This window comes from Pongo abelii, chromosome 10, assembly GCF_028885655.2.
Source record: "Pongo abelii isolate AG06213 chromosome 10, NHGRI_mPonAbe1-v2.0_pri, whole genome shotgun sequence".
Lineage (NCBI taxonomy): Eukaryota > Metazoa > Chordata > Mammalia > Primates > Hominidae > Pongo > Pongo abelii.
In genome coordinates, this window is record NC_071995.2 from 63,728,981 (window position 1) to 63,742,324 (window position 13,344).

Below are 13,344 nucleotides of genomic sequence, written 5' to 3' on the forward strand. Positions count from 1 at the left end.
AGAAGGGACAGAGATAAGCTGGAGGCTTCCATAGGGAAAGCTGAAAGGGAGATTGGTTGGAGGAGAGATAAAAGTATGCTTGAAGAGGAGTCAGATCTGCATAGAGGTGACACACCAGAACAGGGGACCAGCACTAGCAAAGGTGGCAGAATGGGCGTAATATCATCAAGAACCTGACCCACGTGGAAGTGGGCAGGTAGGAGGCAGCGAAAAGGGTAGGGACGATCATGCCTTTTTTTTTTTTTTTTTTTTTCTTTAATTGAGATGGAGTCACACTCCATCGCCCAGGCTGGAGTGCAGTGGCACAATCTCGGCCCACTGCAACCTTCCCCTCCCTAGTTCAAGGGATTCTCTCACTTCAGCCTCCTGAGTAGCTGGGACTACAAGGATGTGCCACCACGCCCAGCTAATTTTTGTATTTTTGGTAGAGATGGGGTTTCACCATGTTGGCCAGGCTGGTCTTGAATCCCTGACCTCAAGTGATCCGCCCACCTTGGCCTCCCAAAGTGCTGGGATTACAGGCATGGGCCACTGCACCCGGCCCCTTATTTTCTTGTATATCATTATGGATTATCTGTGTGGGGCTGTAGGTAATATAGGATCGGGATTAAATGTTGCTGCTCTGAAGTCAGGTTGCCTGGGTTCAAAGCCTCTCTTGGCCGTTTACTAGCAAGCTGCTGGAGGAAGTTACTTAACCTCTGGGTTTTTCAGTTTCTTTACTTGTAAATAGACAATAAAACTGTGTCATAGAGGTGTAGTGAGAATTGGATATAAAGAATGTATGTAACACTCTTAGAACCATGTCTGGAATATAGTAAATGTTCAGTATACTGAACATTCACTGTTATTTTTAAATTGCGTTCTCAATAAATATTTGTTGACTTATTATTGTAGGGATTGGTAGTATCAGCTGAAGCAAAGTGGTTGTTTCAAAGAAGGGCAAAAATACATTTAAGTCACCTGGGATATAGGAAAGTCAACCCACAAAAAAGGAAGCTACATCTGAAGTACAGATACATCTGAAGCACAGCTACATCTGAAGCTACACCTGCCATCAGTTGTCTTCGGATGGTGTAATTGAGACATGCAAAGCAACAACATTTCGTTGGAGGAGAAGGTTGAATGTGTTGATTTCAGGAGAGAAAATCCTTAAAGAAGGGAGGCCTTAAACTTGTCTGCAACCAGGTCATGTGATTTTTTAACATCATCTGAAATATGCCTATATAAGCCCAGATTTATTGCTTAGCAGAGTCACCTCTAAGGAAAAAAAATAAACTCTCACAGTCTGTGCAAATGAAGACATTTATTTATTTAGGAGATGGGGTCTTGCTCCGTCAACCAGTCTGGATTGCAATGGCACCATCACAGCTCACTGCAGCCTGGGCCTCTTGAGCTCAAGGGATCCTCCTGCTTCAGCCTCTGGAGTAGCTGGGACCACAGTTATGTGCCACCACACCCAGCTACTTTTTAACATTTTTTGTAGAGACAATATCTCCCTGTATTGCCCAGGCTGGTCTCAAACTCCTGGGCTCAAGCAATCCTCCCACCTTGGCCTCACAAAGTGTTGGGATTATAGGAGTGAACCATTGTGCACAGTCTCAAATGAAGACTTGAAAACTAAAATCAGGCTGGGTGCGGGTGGCTCACACCTGTAATACCAGCACCTTGGGAGGCCAAGGCAGGTGGATCACCTGAGGTCAGGAGTTTGAGACCAGCCTGGCCAATGTGGCTAAACCCTGTCCCTACTAAAAGTACAAAAAAATTAGCCAGGTGTGGTGGTGTGCACATGTAGTCCCAGCTACTTGGGAGGCTGAGGCAGAAGACTCGCTTGCACCTGGGAGGTGGAGGTTGCAGTGAGCTGAGATTGCCCCATTGCACTCCAGCCTGGGTGACAGCGAGACTCCATCTCAAAAAAAAAAAAAAAAAAAAAAAAGAAAAAGAAAATCACGGTACCTCTTGATCTACCAACTGCTATAAGAAATTGCTGTTTCCTCACAGAGCCATAGTCAGTACAGAAGGAGAAAAGTGGCTCAAGTTTCATACACTCATTTTTTTTTTTTTTGAGATAGAGTCTCACTTTGTCCCCCAGGCTGGAGTGTGCAGTGGTGCGATCTTGGCTCACTGCAACCTCTGCCTCCCGGGTTCAAGCGATTCTTCTGCCTTAGCCTCCCAAGTAGCTGCGATTACAGGCATGTGCCACCACACCCGGCTAATTTTTGTATTTTTTAGTAGAGACGGATTTCGCCATGTTGGCCGGCCTGGTCTCAAACTCCTGATCTCAAATGATATGCCTGCCTTGGCCTCCCAAAGTGCTGGAATACAGGCGTGAGCCACAGCACCAGGCCAATTACATACACTTTTTTGGGAGACAACAAATATCCCCCCTTGAATAAATATTTTCTAATCATAGGCTTCATGTGAAAGTTAGAAGGACTTTCTACTCCTCATAATTGCAGGATTCACTCATCTTCAAGCTCCGTGTTGTTAGTAGTAGTCTCTCCAAAGCAGTGTCGTTCTGGATGAACTTAATGGTTGATTTTAGCAAAGATCTCTATGCTAAAGTCCATGACATCCATCATCCAAAGAAGAACTTGAACCAGGGAAGAGCACTTGTCTCTCAAGTGATCACCATATTATATTAATAGAAAGATTAGCTTGTACTTTTGACTTTTGAGCTGCTACATATGTCCAGTCGATGGAAATCCATCTAGCTATGAGGCGTTTTTACCTCTTTTTTTTTTTTTTTTTTTTTTGAGACAGAGTCTTTCTCTGTCGCCCAGGCTGGAGTGCAGTGATGTGATCTTGGCTCATGGCAACCTCCACCTCTCGGGTTCAAGCAATTCTTCTGCCTCAGCCTCCCAAGTAGCTGGGACTACAGGCACGTGCCACCACATCCAGCTAATTTTTGTATTTTTAGTAGAGATGGGGGTTTCACCATGTTGCCCAGGCTGGTCTCGAACTCCTGACCTTGTGATCCATCCACCTCGACCTCCCAAAGTGCTAGGATTATAGGCGTGAGCCAACACGCCCAACTGTTTTTTACCTCTTTTCCACATATTTATCCTTCTACATAGAAATTCATGGTCAGGAAATACCAGAATTTTTGGTACATTCTGGAAGTGCCACAACTGACTTAACATGAAAGGTAAATTAAAATGTCTACATATTTGGGAAAGGTGAGATTCTGGGACTTCATGAAGTCTGGAGTGAATAGAAAATTTTGGGACCTAAAAGTTTAACTTACTCCCCCCGTCATTCTATTAGCTGAATGGGCATTTAAGTCATTCCAAGATTTTGAGAACAGATTCTATTTCTGAGGCCATGTAAATAAGTACTAAGTTGTATACTTATTTGGTGTAATGGTTGGAGACAAAGGAAATAAAGGAAACCAACATCAAATCATCAGTTTCCACAAGACTTGGAAGATAGACAAGGTGCATTTTACAAATAAATGCACCTCACCACTCAGAGTTCAGTCTAGGGGAAATCTTTTACCAATGTCTTTCAAGCCTCCTCCAGCAGAACTGTTGGCTCTGAAATTTTTGTCAGGTACAGGAGAAAAGAAGTGGCTAACAAGCAAATACTTTCAATAGACGTAATGACCTAGTCGGGGCTGCTGTTTTTCTTAGCCTTGAAACTAAATTGAATACTTTTGACTAAAATGCATCCACATCATGTAGAAAAAAGAAAAAGCAACAAAGTTCTGGTGAAACACACTACCTGAAAAAATTCTGCATTATCAAGAGTTGAATGTATTATCTGGGTTATCAAGAATTGAATTGAATCTAATTCTCGGATTGTAGACTGAAATTTTGTGACATCTGGTCACAGGACTTTGCTTTGTTGATGCCTTGGCAAAATTAGTTCTCCTCTCATTCTCAAGGCATCACCTGGTATTAGTTGGACCCAAAAGTCTAAATGATGCCATTTGGATCATATCATCATGGGGGAGCACCGCTGAGATGAGCCAGACTGGTCTTGGAACCACACTCATTTCCTAATTCTCTTCTCTTTTTTCTCTTAGCACTTAGGAGATCTGGCCATCTTACCTCCTCTATAGTGTTTGGATAGAAACATCTCTCGGTAGTGCTGTCCCAGGAATTCTGTCCTCACCCTTTCAGCATCAAGTGCAGATGAACCCAACATGTGTGTGAGAGAGATATAGTGGCAGAGTTATTGAGAAACAAAAACACCTTCTGCAGACCACCCCACTTCTGAGATGGTAACACCATGCTTCCCCTTGAAAGCTGGTTGGCATGGAACTTTTATTTTGCTGTGAAACATCTAAACTGCCCCTCCTTTTGGGCATGTCACAGCCCCTGCAATTTTGATTTGGAGGGTTTGATGTGTTTATGAACTCTTTGTGCTTTCTGTAATGGCTTGAATCTACTTTAACAGCTGGATTTCCAGAGACAAGCTGTGGCAATGTCCCTCTTCTCCCTAATACATATATAACCCGTGCTTTATTGAAGATCTTAATCATCACTTTCTTACACAGGCAAACTTCTTACTTTCAGGGCTTATGTAAAACACAAAGTATTCGTCTTTATGTAAAATGATGTCAGGCGTCCGAGGCTTTAGTAGATTTCTGCAATGCTTTGGTGGTGTGTGTGTGTGTGTGTGTGTGTGTGTGTGTGTGCTGTGAAACCAGGTTTTAAATCCTTAAGGTAAGACTTTTAATGAGAACCAACTGTCAAAGGAGCTCATTTTCAGAATTTGTATCACAACTTTATTTTGAAAACACAAGTTTTGCTAGAACTGGCTAATTTTGACCGGGCTTAGGGGAAGGGGGCTGTTTTAAGTGTCTGAGCAGAATTGAAAAATAAGTGGACGCTCTAAAAGAGAAACGACGTGCTCTTTCTAGGGAAGAAACAGGAGAACTTTCAGCCATCCCACTAGGCCAGTGTTTTCCAAGCTCTGCAGCACTCTTGTAAATTTGTAAATTTGCCACAGCTCACTTGTAAATTTGCCAGGGTGGCAGGGACACATGACTCTTAGCTGGGAGGCATGCCAGCTATCAGACGCCCCCAACTCTCAGGAGGGAGAAGGGGGCGGGTGCCCAGAGACCACCCTGGGTTATGTTTATTTTGGGGGATACTTGCTGGTACTGATAGCAAATCTCCCTAGACGGATGCAGCTCACGTTGGAATGTCCTGTTGAGAATTCCTCAACTCCCTGGTATCAGACCTAGCACCTTATAAAGTCAATCCTTACATTATAACAAAGGTAAGTACAGCCTTTCCTATCTGGTCTTATATGTCACCTGATCTTTCAGGTTATTTTGTGCATGACTCTGTCTCACCAGAAACCCCTTGTTTATTCTAAGCAGACAGAAACCCATAATTCTTACTCATTTTATCGATTCTCCTCCTCTGTTCTCAAATCCCCTTCATTCCTTTTCGTTCCTGGTTACCTCATTGTCCCTTGGCCTCCAAAGAATCATCTCACACCCACAAGCCAGACAGATTAATATACCTGTTTCCCAAGGTGTGTGTTTGGTCTGGCTCCAGCTGACCACTGGGATTTGGAGCCATGACACTATTGTTGAGAGGAAACTCCCTCCCTTTTTATACTAAATGTATGCATTCTCCTGACCCTTAATCTAGCCTGAAAAAAAAAATCTATCTATCTTCCCAAACATTTCTGAGGGGGAACTTAATGCTCTCTTATCATCCACAAACTTCTCTTGAACCTTTGAGCTCCAAAAGAGAGTATAGATGCCATCTTAGAGATTAGGAATGTTTTGCAGTGTATTTTTAGGGAATTTTAAATCAATAAATCTCAACGTGGGTGATTCAACCAATGGATTTATGCAACTCGGGCATGGATGAGTTCAGTAAATCCTTTCTCATTGCCAAGCCCACTGAACTCACCACCTGAGTTCCACAGCAGGCACTCAGAAGAGCAAATTATTCAGCAGTGGTGGAGAAAGATGGGTTTGGGGATAAAGGGAGGTCAAGGAATGTTTTGTTCTCTTGTGGTAAGAAACGAAGGGAAGGAGAGGAAAAACAGTACTAGAATAGCCTACTAGCACAACCTTTGCTTTAGAGATGCTGTTTCAGCTGTCATCTTTTCATTGGGCTTATTCTCCACCATTTTTGAAGAATAAGCAGGAGTTATGTGTTTCTTGTTATTGTTTGTCACTGTAGTTTGTAAGATTCAGGATGGCTTCCAAAGAAAAAGTTGTATGAAGTTAGTTTTTTTGGCCTTTATGATGCTACAGAATCACATGCATGTCATGACATTCACCACATTTATGACTTTTATTCAGAGAAACACTGGAAATGAACAGTAGCAATGTATCTACGTAGGGAGAATTCAATGTCAAAATCCCTAGGGAATGCTTCCGTCTATGTCCTCTTATTCATTCCTCTCTCCTTCCCTTCCTCCTTCTTCTCTTCCCTTCCTTTCTTTTGCTTGAGTGAACCAGAGGAAACCATTCATCTGGAAGCCTCCAAATGTAGAATTTTAAAAAATTTAGTCCTTGGCAGATCCTTGCAAAGTTTCACAACAACTGGCCATTTACATGCATACATATACGCATGTGCACATTGCAACGAGCCCACTCATCACTTAAAACTATACTGGGATTTAAAACAATGTTTAGATGCTTTAATTAGATAGCAAATTTGTGGTTTGTATTGGATCTCTTATTTTGTTGGCTAGGTAGTTTGGGGTGCGGTGGTGACAGAAGTTTAAGAAACGGAGCAGAGAGGTGAGGGCAGACTAGCCAGAATCTTCCTTTCTCTAGTCCCTTGTGCTAATTCTTACATTTTGTGATTGTGGCATGTTTGCTCTGCTCTGAGTACAGAACCCCAGCATATGTCCAACTGTCTGCACAAGTGGGAGAAAGGAGGTCTTTTACAAGACTAGTGTTGACAGCAATGCTGTTAATTAATGTAGCCATAGCAAACTATTCATCAAATTTATGTCTGCACATGGCTTTCTTTACCTTAAATTCAGGCACTTGTTTTACCTTCCCTACATCTATTTTAGTCAAGTAGCCAAGTCACCTGAAAAAATCCATAGACTTTTGAAACCATACATTCAAGATTAATGTCAGAACAAAGGAGATGAAACACATGCAATTTTTTTTCTAAACACAGAATGCAAACAATCAAACTGAGAAGGTTCTCAGTCTTCTTGTTTCCAAATGAATCATCCATTTCATGGTTGATTGTACTTCCCAAGGTGGCTGCAGTAGATCTCCTATCATACATACTCTTCTTACAACTTGATGTTGACACACTTCTCATAAACCTGACAGGGCCTTTGACTATTGTGGAAGTGACACTATGTGACTTCTAAGGCTAGGCCATAAAGAAAGATCTAGTTTCTACCTGGCTGTCTTAAGACAGTTGTTCTAAGGACCTTGTCACCATGCTGTGAGGAAGCCAAACAGCCACAGAGAGAGACCACATGTAGGTGTTCCAGCTGACCACCTCAGCTGTGGTCCCTCCGGTCAGCTGATATCAGTTACCACTCCTGGAGCCTGGAGTCCTCTGAAGGTTACTGTGTGTAAGTAACCATCCAATGACTCTAGGTTCCAGAAGTCATCCTCAGCATCTGACCTGAGCTGTCCCTGCTGAGCCTTGCCCAAATTGCAGATCTGTGTGATAGAGAAAAAGATTTATCATAAGCCACTAAGTTTTGGATTTTTCTTATTCACCAATAGGTAATTCCAACCCTGAGTTCTCCCCTTCTACTGGGAGTTTGCTGTTGGTCTTAATAATTTCATACGTTTAAACATCCACTTTTAAAGAAACCGTCTAAACTGGGGTCTGGAGTTCCTAAGATTTAGCTACAGGAAAAAGTAAAAATTCCCTGCAAAATGAGTGCTGTGAACTAAGAAAAAAGAAGTTAAGATCTAATGGAGCTATCATTAATAATGCAGCAACAGTTACCATTCCTGGGTACCTACAGTACTCTACCATCTATTACATTAGAACTGAGATAAATTGGAAAATGCTTCTTGACAGAGCAAGTTGTTTTCAATAGATCAGAATATGAGAAATCTAAAGAAAGAAGGATGGAAAGAGCAACAATGTGATATGAGCTATGCCATGGACTTAGGATGACTCCGGTCTTTGCATCACAGAATTTTATTTTTTATTTTTTAGAAACTGATGTTTATTTTCTGTCAACCTTATTTTCATGTTGCTTAAAAGTCCGTGGAAGAACAGCTTAAGACCATTCAGTGGTTTCTCCTGCCCATTCAGTGGCCTGAGCAGTGGAGCTGTGGACCAGTCTTCCATGGCAGGCTGAGCACTCCAGTCTTCAATAGAAACTGCTGAATAGGCACAGAGGGCACCTGCTTGCCTTCAGTCCAGTCTGCAACTTAAGGCTGAGTAACAGTGAACTCAGGAGCTGGAACAGTACATTTACCCTGAAATTCCTTCTTGGTCACAGCCTTTTCAGCAGCAGCCTGCTCTTCTTTTTCAATCTCTTCAGGATCTCTGTAGAAGTAGACATTAGACATTACCTCCCATGGGTGTTGCAGGAAATGGTGCCATGCATGTGCAGAACTTCCCAGGCCAGCATCTACCATATCTGACCCACTGAGGGAGCTCCCTTGTTGTTGCATGTGATGGCAATGTCCAATGGCACAGAGAAGAATCTGTATTGCACAAAGCAATGGCAGGTGGGTTAACACAAGATGCCTCTGTGAGAGACTGGTGGTCAGCCCTGGGGTCAGAAACCACAAGAAGCCGTGGCTCCCAGTAAGCTGCCTGGATCTGGTTAGGAAGGTTCCAGGAGTGAAGTGGCCAGCAATTGGAGTGGCTCCAGTGGCAGCAGCAAACTTCAGCATAGCCTTCTGGCCAGTATTCCTGGAGGATATGACACTGACATCAGCAGAGTTTTCAATGACAACAATGGCATGACCTGCCAGCAGAAGCTTCTCCCAGGTCCTCTTCAGATTTATGCTATAGATGCCATCACTTTCCTTTTATAGATGTACTGTTGCATTTGGAAGTCAATTTGGTGCCACCTAATTGGGTTCCCACTGCAAGGAGATTAAGGACATCCTCCTCCTTCATTTGCAGGATATCAAGGGCTCCAGGCATTGTGAAAATTTCCCTTTAAGTCATGACAGGAATCTGAAATTAAGAACAATGCCGTATGGACCCCACTGTAGGTAGCGCAGAAACACTGCCTCACAGAATTTTAGAACCTCAAGATTATAAGAGATCAGCTAGTTTGGGTCTGGTTAACCTCTCTTGTCAAATCCCTGAGTCCCAACTGCAAAGAAAAGCTATCATCTAGTTTCTGTTTAAATATCTTTGATGTCAGAGAGAATCCTCTTAATTTCTCAAAGAAGTTAGCTGTTAAAGGATTCTTCCTTGGGTTAAGCTAAAACCATTCTCCCTGCAATTTTAACATTTGGTTTTATTGTGAAGTTGTATCTTTTGCAAGAGATTTGGTTCTAAAGCCACATGAGGCAGCAATTGAATATGGCCAAACATGGTCTTGAAAGTTCGTCAGGAAAGCAACCCAACTGTTATTAGCCTATGAGTTGTTAGCCAGCATTCCTGCCCATGTTGGAACTGATTACTGTTTCTTTGGTTGAAAAGCAGAAAATGTAGTTGGTTTGCATAATGGTGATGGAGGCATTTAAAAAAATATGAATTTTACAAAGCTAGAATTACGCTCAGACTGGGGAGATACTTATGTTAAGAGAGGCAAAATGGACCTGAGATGGGAGAGTTCATGCTTCCTGTTTCCTGCTCATTCTGGGGCACATATACACTCATTAAGCAGAATGGCTGAAGGAGCCACCCGCACTACTTACTTGTATTTTTCTCTAAAAGTAAGATTATTTTTGCAGAGCTCATCTAATTGAATGCGTGTCCATTAAACACACTTATGACATATACCACTGTAGGCCTGTCCTCTAAAGCTACATACGGCAAGTCTCATGTCATCTCCAGGAAAGCATTTTGAAGACAGTGATTAGAATTCTTGAGACAGCTCCACATGAAGCACCATCATTCCTTCAAATGTTTCTCACAGAACATAGTTTTGAGCCCCTACTCACTTGTATTTCTCCTCAGAACAGAGCTGAACATGTGCCCCTAAGTATAAATTCCTGGACTGTTCAGACTGTGCACATGGGATCAGGTCAGCATGGAATAGAGGAGATGGACATGTCTTTCCTTCTGAATTCTGACTTCCCTTACGCCAGCCAAAAATTGCATTTGAATTTTGGCAACTAAATCCTATTGTTGTATTATAGTTACCAAAATCCCAGGTGCTTTTTAAAGTTATGAACTATTTAAACATGCAGAAAATGATATAGCAGACATCCACAAACTCATCACCAAGATTAACATGTTAACAGCTTTGCCTTATTTACCTTGGATTACTAAATCTTTCTTTACATGTGCTTTTATTTGGCTGGTTCTCCCGTATACTGTATTTCTGCACCCATCTAATCACCCTGCCAAGAGTTATGGATTCAGCAATTATTTCTTAAATTCCTATTGTGTCCTCTTTGGGGTCTTGATTTTGCTATTTAAATGCGTTATGTATTATCTCAGACCCATATTCACAGTTTTCATTAGGGACCCTGTACACACAAGTTTTTTAACAAAAATGAATGGGACAGGTTGATGACAGAGCTCTGGGATCCACCACTAATGACATCCTCTAAACTGGCTGAAGCATTATTTCATCTCTGTGACCCTCTTGTGCCTTTGTTTATGTTGTTTCTTTCTCCTGGAATGGCTTCTTGCTTCCTTCTTCCATCTGACCAACTTACGTTACTTAACCCCTTGAGGTTCAGTGTCAGCTGTTCCAGGAACCCTTCCCTGATCATTACCTGCTAGGTGAGGTACTCTACCTTTGTGCATTTCTTTAGGGTAGCACCTCTGCTCTACAGTCTTCATTGGCTATCCTGTCTATCTTCCCATCTCATATTTAAGTCCTTTAAGGGAAAAAAATCATTATGTTTTCCTTTATATTCTTAACCCTTATCAATGTGCCAGAACTTCAAAAGTACCAAATCATATTAGATGCTCAAAAATGCTTGTTAAATAAATATATAAGAATAAAACAATTTAGCCAAATCTTTCTTCCTTCCTTCCATTACTGGGATACTTTCCACAATACCTCTGATAGATCATCACTTCCATCATGGAGAATTTGCTACCTAACAGGACAGCGGATTCTCTATTTGAATGGCTCTGGATTTTGAAAGTCTCCAATTAAGCCCCGAATCGGTTTCCTGTAACAACACTGTAAGTTCTCATTATAAATAAGTCAAGTCTGTTTTCTGAATGTCAAAGATTCTTATGTGGTATTCCTTGGGTAACTAAGTAGTTTTTAGTGAATATGTTTTAAACACAGCAGGCAGAGCTAGAGAAATTATTTCACTGTTCAGAATTGAGGCACTTTCTGGGGCATCCCATTAAGGATTTCTACCCTGAATTCTTTCCAGAAGCTAATTGGGTCTGTGAAGACCACAGAGTACAGGTGTTCCATGTTCTATGCAGCTCACGTTCCTACATAAACATGCTGTTACTTTTTTGAGCGTCACAAGCTCCTGGGTGGTCTTAGGGCTGCCTTCAAAGGAAAACAAGTAAGACTTTCCTCTCATTGCTGATCACTTGAAGACCTGGTTAGCATACAACATTCTGGAATCTCTGTTTACTGAGTCATGAGTTCTCACCTGAAAGGAAACTTAAATGGCTAACTCTGGCTAATTCCAAACCTCATTGAATAGCCAAAGAGTTGTAGGAAAGGTAAAAGTGAGGGAAACAGGTAACTTCTGTGCTAAGTTCAATGCCTTTCTCTAAGCTCTTGATTGTAACTGTTACTTAGCAAGGTGAAAACATTGACATTTTCCTCAGGAAATATAGAAGCAAGTCATTTCCTTAAAAGTTAGGTGTTTTGTTTTGTTTTGTTTTTGTTTTTGTCCCAGGTTGCAGATTTTTCCAAATGGTGATGAGTTGGCTAAGTTTTATAACAGAGTAGTCATTATTCTTTCTGTATAGAATGTCAGTGTTTCTTGTGTGCCAGGCACTGTGCTAGGTACTTTGCAGGACTTACCTAATGTGGCCCTCCTAACAATCCTGAGAAATAAATATTATTATCTCCATTTTATATATGAGGTACTCTAGGCTTAAGAAAATTAAGAAACATATCCAGTGTTTCAGAATTACTAAATTGCAGAAACAATCCAAATCCAGATGGTTCTGATGCCACAGCTCATGGGCTTTGTGATAGGCCGTGCTGTCCTTCATTTCAACATCAGCTTCCCATGTGATCTTCCATGTAGAGCTGAGCACTGCCTTTACTTCCAGATCCAGTGTTCACAGATCACCTCTATTATCTGCATATGATTGGGTGCCATCCACTTAGGACAAAGTTATAACATTCTTTTCTTATCAACCAGAGTGTATTTAATTTTGTTTTAAAATAACATCATGCTTAAGAATATCCAGAATGCATGTAAATGATTGCTTGGATGTGTTAGCTTCTCTCTCTGTCTCTTTTTTTTTTTTTTTTTTTGTTTGTTTTTTGTTTTGAGACAGAGTCTCACTGTCACCCAGGCTGGAGTGCAGTGGCGCGATCTCGGCTCACTGAAACCTGTGCCTCCTGGTTTCAATGATTCTCATGCCTCGGCCTCCTGAGTAGCACGCACCACCATGCTCAGCTAATTTTTGTATTTTTAGTAGATATGGGGTTTCACCATGTTGGCCAGGCTGGTCTCGAGCTCTTGACCTCAAGTGATCCACCCGCCTTGGCCTCTCAAAGTGCAGGAATGACAGGCATGAGCCAACATGCCTGGCAGCTTCTCTCTTTTATCTTTGGGTTGGCTAGAGGGGTGGAGTAGAGGAAGGTGAACTTTACTTAATAAGGCCCAACAAAAGTATTTAGTAAGAAGCTCAATTTATTTAAAAAATCTGAGTCCTTTGGACTGAAAAGCCAGGGACAGCTTTTGCTGATATTCATCATGAGTATTTTATTTGCATTATTTAGGCTATTTTTTCCACCCATCTTGATGCTCCATGCTTGACAGCAAATTCTTTAGACGAGAGGTTGGCTGAATTTTGCCCACTGTCTTTGTAAATAGAGTTTTAATGGAACACAGGCACGCTCACTTGTTTACATGTTGTTTGTGGTTGTTTTTATACTACAAAGGCAGACAGAAGTAGTTGCAACTAAGACTGTATGGTCCACACAGTCTAAAATATTTACTTTCTGACCCTTTACAGAAACAGCTTGCCAACTCTTGCTTTAGGCAGACAAAAGATGTATGGATGCTGCAGTCCAGCTATGAATCTCTGTGTCTAGACTTGAATGAGGAGGAATTTGGACTTGGATGGCAGGACTAGAACATCT

At 41.7% G+C, this 13,344-nt stretch overlaps 1 pseudogene; it reads right to left on the bottom strand.

Annotated features, from left to right (window-relative positions):
* Positions 1-6,978: 6,978 nt before the first annotated feature.
* Positions 6,979-12,899, bottom strand: LOC129049146 (small ribosomal subunit protein uS2B-like; annotated as a pseudogene).
* Between the last annotated feature and the right edge of the window lie 445 nt (positions 12,900-13,344).